The sequence below is a fragment of the Eurosta solidaginis genome, unplaced genomic scaffold (genome assembly GCF_040869045.1).
Source record: "Eurosta solidaginis isolate ZX-2024a unplaced genomic scaffold, ASM4086904v1 ctg00000120.1, whole genome shotgun sequence".
Lineage (NCBI taxonomy): Eukaryota > Metazoa > Arthropoda > Insecta > Diptera > Tephritidae > Eurosta > Eurosta solidaginis.
In genome coordinates this window covers 2,648,677-2,656,668 of record NW_027136879.1, presented here as the reverse complement: position 1 = coordinate 2,656,668, position 7,992 = coordinate 2,648,677, and the positions used below count along the sequence as shown (strand labels likewise).

The 7,992-nt window shown below is 37.1% G+C and overlaps 1 pseudogene; it reads left to right on the top strand.

The window, feature by feature from the left end:
- Positions 1-2,592: 2,592 nt before the first annotated feature.
- Positions 2,593-5,811, top strand: LOC137235620 (uncharacterized; annotated as a pseudogene).
- Positions 5,812-7,992: the final 2,181 nt, after the last annotated feature.

The window sequence follows — 7,992 nt, the reverse complement described above, 5'->3', positions numbered from 1 at the left end:
TATTAAAGATGGCAGAAAAACAAATTTAAAAAGGAGAAAGTGAAACGACAAAGAAAAATAAGTAAATGTAAAGAGGATGAAACATAAACAGAAGACGAGTAAGAAGAAAAAGAATAGTATTGTAATAGTGCCGAAAAGATGTGGATACTAATAACGATGCTTAAGGTTATCGTCATGCAAGGCAAGGAAAAGCAATGAAAGTAAAGGAAAGGAAATAATAGGCAAGGAAAGGAAAGAAACAGGAGGAAAAGGAAAGGAAGTGGAAGATAAGTAGCCAAACAGAAACCTGATGGCGAGTTATAAAATTGTAAATAAAAAATTAACGGTTGTTTATGGGCTAGTGTGAAATCTAAGATATAGTGGTTGATTGAATAGCAAATTGTAGATTAAAAAGTACTGTTTTAAAACACGTCTATTTTATTTGCTCGATCAACCGGAATTGTCCGACCATCATCTTTATTTCAGTAATACCAACATAATTGCTCATCCATAGAGGGTTACCATCAAATAAGCTAAGGCAACGTTCTAAATAGTTCACAGCTAGTGTAACTCCTTTTTTGTCGACAACGGCGAAGTATAGAAGAGTTATCGATTCATTGTTCAATTGTTATAGTTTTAACGATAACAAAGGTTATGAATGAGATATCCATTTTTTATCGGGAAATTATAGTTCTTGTCAAAAGGCTATGGAATTATTATTGAAAAAATTTTGATATCAAAAATTTGTGGTTTTCGGTATCAAAAATATATCGGTTTTTATCGACGTTTTGCCAATTTTTATCGGCGTGTTATCGGCGGGTTTTAATAAAACATATTCCAATAAATCTTTACCATAAAAAATGTAACACATCAATAACAAATCGTTCAGAAACCAATCAAATGCTATGATTCGGCGAATGCCAACCGAGAACTCGACGACAATTTTGCTTTAGATAATAAGCCGAAAGTAAACAATAACTTTTTGATATCAAGTGTTACCAATAAGAAGCCGACGAAGCTTTTCTCAAATAGGCCGAAATTATTTTTTTCTAATACAGCGTCTTTTGCTATGGTTTAAATTCAGCTGCTCGGTGAGCTTTGGTTTTCTAGACGTGCACCTTTAAGTTAAAACATCGAGCTTCGTGAGTATCGTTCTGAATTTTTTCGCGATAACTTTTGGCCTGGTTTTGAGCAGTAATTTCGGTACTGTTCCCGAATGATTTCAGAGCTAACTTACTTACTTAATTCACGCTGAAAATAATAAAAGGCACGATATACCTCCGAAGAGAATTAGGCCGGGCTTCTATTCCAATTTACGTCGTATCCTTTTAATTTTTCCTACAAATTGGTGGGACGGAACCTACATGTTTTACGCCAACTCCCAACGGCATCTGCAAGACAGATGAGTTTTCACTGAAAAGCTTTTTATATTACAAATACACTCGGTGTGTATGCCACATCACTGAGGAGGAGCGACCCCGCTTAGAAAAACTTTTTTTCTAATTAATTGAAAAAAATAGTTTATAAACTTTTGATGTTGCTTGCTCGGACGGTTGCGTTATAGTTTCAGAGCTATGATTATTTCGGAACAAACCACGAATCATTTTGGAGTTATCTCCGGATTATTTTGTATTGTTTCCTGTTATTTTACGGGATTGTTTCGGAACTGTTAGGCCTAGACTTCTGTGTAGCCATAATTGCCCTTGCTGGTATAAAACTATTTAAAACTATAAAAACTTATTTGCAATTGTTACTTTTGGATCAGATGCAGATCCAAGTTATTTTTAAAATGTGGTCAGTCTAATTTTCGTAATGTTTTAATTTCATGTATTAATGTGCCTTAAGTTACTTTGTTAGACCAAAATTTATTTGGCTACTTTATATATACATATGTTTCTTCTCTTGGAACTAAATTGTTTTCTGTCAAATTTGTACATTTCCCTTTTATTTTGTATTTCCAATTAGAGATAACACTCTAAAGGTGGTATTTTTTCCAGGAAATAAAAAACCGGTATCTCTAGAATTTGTTAATAACTACTGATTATCGTAGGGAAAGGTTTATATGGGAAATCTAGTTAATTAATTAACGATTAGAAGATAAGAACGAAAATTGAGATAATCTCGTTATATGTAAGTAGGTCTTAGTTACAAAATTCATAGAAGTTTTTTTTTCTTAAACTTTCGAAAAATAGACGAGAAGAAGTAAACTGATGAAAATTTGATAAAAATGAACACTGATATTTTTGTGCTCGCTGGTGTATAAACTCAATAAGCTCTAACTGTGTGTGTGGTCTCACAAATGATCTCTTTTAACACTCGCCCAAACAACAGCAAAATTTTATTATATCAAAAAAATTTATTCCATTAATATGAAGTCAAGCCGCCCTACTTAGTTGGAAATTATCTACGCCCTTTGTTGAAAAGTTCTTCAGCAAAACCATTCTTGCAACGCTGAATTTTAACAAAACTCTTTGGCTCACAACAAAGCTCTTCATTCGTGGTCAAGTATTCGTTTGAGTAAACATTCAAGTAAAGGTAGCAACAATCTGCTTAGAATTTATTAAAGCGACTTTGAGGTGTGTGGATTTTTAGAAAGTAGGGCGCATAGAAAATATGGAAATCAAACTTTTTTGTGAGTACATAAAATGTAGAAAAAAATACGCATTTTATCAAATATGCTTTTCTCTTTTGGTCGTGAATTTTTTTCTCTCTTTCTTTGTTGCAGTGTTAACTTGCCTGTGTTGCACACTCGGCACAACGCTACCCACACAAAAGACCAATGCAGATGGAGAAAGAGAACCAGCTGCTGCTACAGAACCAGCAGCAGTAGCTACAGAACCAGCTTTATCACTACCACGCTTTGCTAGCATTGCTTCACAGAAGATCGCTTTGAATATGCTCAAATTCAATGCCGATATCGATTCGAATCAAGTTTATTCATTTTTGGGTATCAGCACGATACTTGGTGTATTAGCGGAGGGTGCGGCTGGAGAAACATACGATGAGTTTACGCAAGCACTTAGCTTCCCCGCTGAACGTGCACAACTGCGTTCCTCCTTCCAGCGTATATTGGCTCGCTATCAAAATCGTGAATATTCAACAGAGCCATCATTTCAAACCTGGCTCTATATCTACCACAACAACAGTGCACGCGATGAATACAAAAAGTTGATTAGTGATAGTTATTATGTTTTGGTAAAAGACATCAGTAGCGATGAATATGATTGGAATGCGCCAAATACATCGTTGGATGTAGAAAGCAGCTCAGGAGGTAATAGCAAAGATGTGGAAGGCTTTGAACCTTTCAAACGTTTAAGAGGTGATGTTGATTTGGGTGCTGCTGTTACGGCAACAGAGACACAAACACAAACCCAAACTTATACATACGGTGAGGAGGTGGTTCATAAGGCAGCATCAAAGTTCGATCGTGTTGTAGAGGATAAGCAGTATGTGGAAAAAGTAGTAATATTAGACGAGATTAAAAAAGAAGAAGCTGAGAAGAAAAAAGAACAGCTGTTGGAGTCGGCTTATACAGAAGGTGGAAAATGTTTTGCAGATACACTAGTACCGGCTGAAGCAGCAGTAAATGCAACAAAAAGCACTAACGAAGCAAGCGAGCAATTCAAAGAAGCCGAAGCCACAGATATTGCAGAAATACCAAAGCATGAAGGTGAGCTCCTAACTAAGGATATCAGCAAACGCGAGGAGCAAACAAACTTCGAGGACAACGAAACTGTACATTCTGATGAAAAATTACAAAAGCATTACAGCGCAGATAGCGACGCGGAGGGCGTTGTTCCGATTAAGGAGGTGCTGGGCTCTAACGGACGAGAAAAGGTGTCACTGCCATTGGAAAAATTAGAGTGTGCGCTCGATACGGCTAATAAGAATGCAGGAGAAATCATGATTGCGCTGGAATCACACATAAGCTCAGTGAGAAGAGTCAGTTCAATTAGAGAAGAAGTGACGTTTATAGCATATATTTTAAAAACTCGTTCGGGACAGAGGGAGGGAGACGAAGATAAAAAGGGGAACAGAGGTAGAGAGGGATAGGGTATTGTGAGAGGCAGAGACAGAGTGGAGGGAGAGGGGGAGCAAGAGGACAAGGATAGGAAGAAGGAGAGGGACAGGAAGAGTGATAGGGGATGGAAGAGGAATAGGGAGATAGAAAGGGAGACAGAGATAAAGAGGGTTAGGGCGAGTGAGAGGTAGAGGCAGAGAGGTAGAGACATATGGGGTGGGAGAGAGGGAGAGTGAGTAGGAAAGAAGAAGGAGAAGGTGGTGGAGAAGGAGAGAGTAATAGAGAGGGAGAGATTGCGGGTAATGGAGAAGGAGGGGGAGAGAGTTATAAGGAGTGTGAGTGTCAGAGTGAGATGTAGAGAGGGGATGAGGGAATGGCAGAGAGAGATAGATGCAGATGTGGATACAGAGGAAAGCGAATATATGTACAGTTTCATAAAATAGCGAAAAGAGAGAGATAAGGAGTGGCAGAAATACTGAGAAATGGTTCATGGTTCGACCTGGGAATCGTCGATTTGTAAAACTCTTATTCATGATAAGGGAGATAGCGGGAGTAAAAAGCAAGAGGTAGAGAAAGAGGTAGACTGAGATATATATTTTTTTTCTCAAAATTGTGCAGTTTAAAGAAATTTCGAACAGAACAACGTCTATTTGTCTGCTAGTCCGTAAACAAAACTAAGGGTTTTTGAGTCCATAACATATTTGATTGTGGGGAGATGAAATAATCGGGGTTAATTAAATACCGTTTGATGTTTTTGTTGTCAGCTTAATGAATTCTTTGCTTTCGAACACACATTTTATAGCTTTTGCTTCTAAGCCTCAGAGGCCTCCAATTAATAATTTTTTTCTCTCTTTCACCGATCTTTTTTAGGCACTGAGTGCACGCAGTCTCTTCCGAAAAGAGGATGTCGCACACGCATTGAGTGCCAACTCTATAACTGGACTCGAAGCGGGTTCAAAGACTAAGATGCTACTCTTCAATAGTCTCTATTTTGCCGGGCACAACCATTTTTCAAACTAAGTGAGGAGGAAGGCAATTTCTTCTTTATGACAGCTGATGATGCTATGAAGGCAACAATTATGCAATCTATTCGAAAATTTCTTATAGCAGATTTACCAAATTTAAATGCTAAAGTGCTGTGTTTGCCTTATCAGGTAAAATTTTTTATGCATGTTTCAAAAGTTAACGCTAATTCGTAATTTTTTAAATTTTGTCATTAGAACAAAAAATTTGCTTTGCTCATCGTTTTGCCGAATGGCACGGAAGGTCTACCTTCGTTCGTCGATAAATTTCAACCGGAAGATCTTAAATATGCCAAATCGCTAACACAAGAAGAAGAGCTGCGTATCACCTTGCCACGCTTCCAAGTTGAAGAGACTTCACGCTCTGAGTCTATGCTGAAGAGTATTGGCTTGTCAAGGCTATTCACACGTCAAGAATCTGATCTAAGTTTGCTTTCCGACGATCCCAATTTACATATTGATGAAGTTCTACAATTTGTTAGTGTTCGTGTTGATGAGAGCGGTGTAAGCGCCAGTGGTATCACTGCCTCAAACCCTCAGGCGCGCACATCAGGTGCAGCGGATATGGAATCGATCGAAGTGAGTCGACCATTTTTGTATTTCATAATGGACTGTGAGGAAGAATTTGTAATTGCTCCTTGTAAAGTTTATAATCCAGAAATAAGGGAGGAATGGCCGATTACTATTGAAGTGGAGTTGGAACAGTCCTAGTTTTAAGTAACCAAAAATACTCAAAATGTCATATAGGTCCAACAATTTTAAACATACATGTTTTAAAAGTGCCTAATAAAAAAATATACAATAAGGAAAAAATATAAGAAAACATCTTAATATTCGTTATGACAAAGGTAACAAACATTGGACATGATCCATATCTTGTCCTCTTCTGATCTACCTTAGAGTACAAATTTAAACTAATTGATAAATTTTCCAATTATCTCAAAACTCTGTGCTTACGAGTAAGAGGGTACTGAAATTCGTATTAAGCTTAAGAAATATATATAGGTGCATGGGTTTAGACATGACTGCATTAATAGCGTTGGCTTTAACAAACGCACTGTGAGTTCTTCCTTCTCTGGATTTGATAAAGAAGCAAAAAAAATTATTATTGCCGTAAATGAGGAAAAATGAAGTACTTGCTGTCATCCAAGAAAGAATCGTCGCAATTGCGACTTGGCAGCCACGTAGCTATTGACGGATATAAATTCGAGACTGTTAGTGATTTTGTCTATTTGGAAACCAGCATTAAATAAAAAAAGAATGTCAACTTAGAAATCAAACGACAAGTCAACAAGTTCTATTTGGAACTAAGTAAAAAATGAAAAATAAAGTTCTCTCTCGACGAAGAAAAATCACGGTCTAGAAGTTGCTCATCATACCTGGCTTGATGTATGGCGCGGAATCTTGAATGGTTCGAGAGAAGATGAGATGGTTCTTTGAGTTTTATAAGATTTATTGTCTTGTCCGTGATACCGGCGGCGAGTATCGTAGGAGGTGTAATGATGAGATTTATGAGCTTTCCGGGGATATGATGATAGTGCAGCGTATAAAAACCCGCAGCCTTCGCTGGCTAGGACATGTTATATACATGGATGAAGACGCTTTGTAACAAAAAGTATTTCAGTCGACACGGAAATTTGGAAGCAGAGGAAGAGGGAGACCTCCATTAACTTGGGAGAGGTGCTCTCAATTGGCGCCAGTTATAGCGTAACAAGTATATGTAGCTGGCGCGATTTGTTACGAAATAGCTAAAATCAGTAGGATTTATGCAATTTTATTTGAGCCGATTTCTTGTCTATTTTTTTTTACTTTCAACAACTAATTGCATCTTATTTTGGTTGAACACTGAAACAAAATGAATTGAGTACCAATTACCGGTGAAGCTCAATGTAAAAACATGCAGATCAACGTCTAGAAGGATAATGTTTTTAAGCAAACTAGAGTGCGCCCATGAATTAAATTTTAAACGCACATAGCAAATTTTCCAAATACAAATAATTTCGGGCCTTTTGAGCAAATCTGCGTGGGTCTCTGATTTGTAACAACGGATACAATTTATTGTTTCATTATCGGCTAGTCTTCGAAAGCAAATTATTATTGTCGAGTTATCGGTTTGTTATCGGCTTTTCATCGTCAAGTCATCAGCTTTTTATTGGTTTCTTATCTGCTTATTGTAGTCGTTTTACAGATCTGTCATCGATTTTATGGTAAAGTTTTAGCGGTATCTGTTCTATAACAATCCGATGAGCCGTCGATAACTAATCAATAACACGCTGATGACTAATTGGGAACAAATCAATGACTTTTCAATAAAAAATCTAGAGCACACTGACAACAAGGTTTTAACACTCCGAAAGCACATCTATAACTTTTTTATAGCAAATTGTTTACCTTTTGAAAACACATCGTTATATTTTCGATAAATGATCGAGCAGAGATCACAGAGTACATTAATTTTGTTCGCATAACTGTACCCCGTAACGGATTAAACTAATCGAGGTAGATATAGACTTCTATATATAAAAATGTTCTTGGCGAAAAAAGAAATTCATTTAGTCATGTCCGTCCGTCCGTCCGGCTGTCCGTAAACACGATAACTTCAGTTAATTTTGAGTTATCTTAATGAAATTTGGTACGTAGGTTTCTGGGCACGTATCTCATATCGGCATTTAAAATGAACGAAATCGGACTATAACCACGCCCACTTTTTCGATATGGAAAATTTCGAAAAATGAGAAAAGTTCCATAATTATATACCAAATACGACAAAAGGGATAAAACATCTCATACAAACACAACTTTTTGTTGCAGTAATATGCGCTTGCATGGAGAATGTCTGAGTTTAAAGTTCACGCATGAGATGTTTACTTGCTTGAAGTACAAGCTGAAACTGTTTGATTGCCTGATTTACTGAATGTTCTCACACGACATGTAGGCGAATTCCATGATTCAATTGCTAGATGTTTGTGC